We start from the raw sequence: 3462 nt of genomic DNA, 5'->3' as shown, positions 1-3462 counted from the left end.
GTCATTTGCAATCAGGATTCCGGACTTCTTTTCCGTATATTTGGTTGAATTTCAAGCTGTAATTCTAGTCTTACGCAAACTAAATTCGTCAATATTGGCGGTAGTAATAATAACAGATTCTTTATCCTTATGTTCCTCGCTCGCTCAGAGCAAATGGTGTCACTGACCTTTTACGTACATTTCATTTTCTAGTGCGTGCCCACATAAATTTAGTTAGATTGCTTTGGGTGCCTGGACATAAAGGATTAGTCATGAACGAAATGGCTGACAGTCTCGCGAGAGCGGCCCTCAGTGGCCCTGCATCACCATTACTTCCTACAATAGCTTACCTAACGACTACTAGATTCAGGAGATATACAATTATTCAAGGCTTTTGAACCCAGCTGTAGCTAATTTCTCAGAATATCGACACCTCCTATTCCCTTAGCCCAAACATTCCTTTCAGACCAGAAAAACTGAAGTCATCTTTACCCGATTACGTTGTCGAATACCAAAATTAAACTTCTATCGTCACAGGGCTGGTCTGGTGCCCTGACCTCTGTGCCCAGTCTGTGGAGAAGATGAAACAATAGATAATTTTTTGATATTCTGCCGCCGTTTTAATTCTGTAAGAAAAAAATATTCTAGATTCAAGATTTACAGAGCTTGGTTTAACCTTTTCATTTATAAATATCCTTTCTCTAGTAGCCTCCTCTCTTGGAAAGTGCCACAGGGATATTTGCTCAACCGTGGAGGAATTTATAATTGCTACAAAGAGATGGTCTTGAATTGCTAAACATTTTATTTTTGTTCATTTGCTCCAGTTAGCTTTACCAATTTTAGTATTTAATAAAGATTGCCTAAATTCATCCAAATCTTGACCAATCCCCCACAGTGGGTGTGCGCCATCGCATAAGAAATACCATACTATACCCATACCGTTGAGTCTTTGTGGCCGTTGGAAGACCCTGGCGTCTGTAGGTGATGATGACTGTCGAGCGTTGTTGCACCAGGAAACCAGAGCCTCGGGGTCTCCTCGCTTCATGCAGGCAGATGACGTGGCACGACCCTTAACCTACAGTCGGGCCGCCGTCCAGGTGCAGCCAGTCTGTGAGCGCAGGAGCGTGGAACGATCTATCCTGGAGAGACAGTTCGCTGGGCGCGTCTTGGGAGCCTTGCCACTATCCACTCGGCGGTCCGGGCACATACAGGTGAGTAGGCACCGTACCCAATGTCCAGTGTAATCTGAGGTCGCTGCTGCTAAGGTAGCTTGTAGTTGGTGGGTAGGTAGTTTGTGAGCGCCTGCTACAACGCTTGCCTGCTTGCTCAAGACGGCCACCTGTCGGCTTCTGCACATGGTGCAGTCTAGTAGCCCCCATTCTCTCTCTATCCACTTTCACTTTCCACTCCCTCTCTCTTGACGACTCTTCGCGTGCTCCCTCAAGGGTTGCTGAATCAGGCGTCATTTCCACCTATGTATCGCTATCATAATCAACAGGAGCAACAGTAGTAAATGAACATTTTACCATGAAGCACTCACTCGAAATACAGTGGGTACCCTTTTGGTAGCCACCGTTCTTGTGACATCACACAGGATTCCTGGTGACACTTTCACCGATGCTTCGTTGGGCCCATGGTGGCGTTTCCACCACCGAACGTGCTATCAGCTACCATCCTCGTCTTGACGCACAGCGGGAGGAGTTGTTGCAGACGTTGCCAAGTATTACACAGTGACCTCTAGGGCCACCTGTCTTCCTGCTAAGTGTGAAACGTCAGTGACGCTCACCTGCACCCTGCCTGACGGGAAGCAAGTTTTCTTGGTCATGGTACAACTAACCTACCAGTTCTGACATCGTAGTCCGCAAAAAAATTCACGTGAGAATACACTGACATACAGGAAATATGGAATTCCTACTGCATCGATATTGAACCGTTATAGAAGCGTCGCCAGTATTGGCACGATAGCACATGGTTGTGAACTGTTGGATGACCACTGCGGTGAATATTTAAGGACACTGCAGCCAATGCCATCGCGCTATGAACTACTGCTACAAATCGTGTTCTTGCGTGCTCCTTGTGCAGGTGGTCACTACGCTGGTCATGACATTTTCTGAGCACCATCGCTCGAGCAAAACCGCGACGTAAGCGATTGTGGCAGGAGACGCCAGTGTAATAACAAGTAAGCGTGTTAACCCTAGCGGATATTAGCATTAATCTTGCAAAGGTAAGTCAACTTTACGTACAATCAGGCAAGGCTGTGCACACCACCGCACAGTAAGAGAATTGTTGCGGCAGCCAGCAGTCATAGCTCTGTACAAATTGTATTTTCATGCACTTGTTTCTTCCCCTTCCCTCGTTACCATTATCTACCTCTTCTCCTCTTACGTTTTCATTTACCCCTTCCCACATAGTGCGGAGTAGCAATTCCGAAGCACATGCGTCATGCTTACCTTTCCTCCTTTCCAACATTAACGTATTTTTCTGTTTCATTTCGTCTGTCGCTCAAGTAGCTGCCGTCATGTCGAAGCCTTTTACACGTCAGCGCACGGTGTAGTCAGACTCAGTTGCGTAGTGGCAACTAAACATCTCAAACCGTGCTAAAAAGTCACGTGTGCGAACGTCGCGTATGGCCGAGCTTATTTTATTTCAAGATATTTTAGTCTTGTGCTAATCCGGATACATTGTAGTCTCAGCGATCACCCATAGCTCATGTGCTAAAGTGTCCGAATGCAGATGCGGAAGGACTGGTGGCAGAACATTTAGTGGAAAATGTCGCTGGCAGCTGACGAGACACCTAACATGAAGCTTCGAGTTGTAATTCAGCGACTGCTCCGTTTGACGATATAAGGACTTACTAAACTCATTCCGAGATTCGCTGAATGCCTGAAAGACAGTTTTGTTTTGACCTGAGAAATCTCTAGAAGTGTTTTAATTTTCCACCTTCGAAAGCAAGTTCATTCGCATTACTGTTGTATGACTTTCTTTCTTTCTGAAAGAATATCCTTTTTTCGTCGCCGCAACAATGATAAGTTGTTCTTTACATTTCAATAATGTTGGGCACCACACCGTGTTCACACCATGCTATAGTCTGTTTGTGCGATCATGTCACGATGTCACACACTGTCTTGTTTTTTCTGGCCTTTGGGCAGCGTCAAGTTATAAATAACTGCTCACTGTCAGCAACTTCTTGCAAGGCCACAGGTAAAGTGAAGGGAACTCAATTTCTCATAAAGGTATTCGTTTCTCCGGCTAGAAAAAAGTGCACTGACGTTCGAGTAGGCTATAATGCTGGCCACATGGTACCTGTCCACGCTGTCTACCGCCACGATGATTGGCGCCACTCAGCAGCCGGTGGTTCTTCACTTACACAAGGGAATCTTACAAGAGTACGTACGTCAAATATTGGTGAGTGTTTAGCCACGCCTTCACGAGTGGCCACTTTTCATATTCTGTTTCCCATTCGCGTTTTCTCTGCTTTATCTA

The sequence above is a fragment of the Dermacentor andersoni genome, chromosome 9 (genome assembly GCF_023375885.2).
Source record: "Dermacentor andersoni chromosome 9, qqDerAnde1_hic_scaffold, whole genome shotgun sequence".
Taxonomy (NCBI): Eukaryota; Metazoa; Arthropoda; class Arachnida; order Ixodida; family Ixodidae; genus Dermacentor; species Dermacentor andersoni.
Note: the sequence above shows the minus strand (reverse complement) of the source record.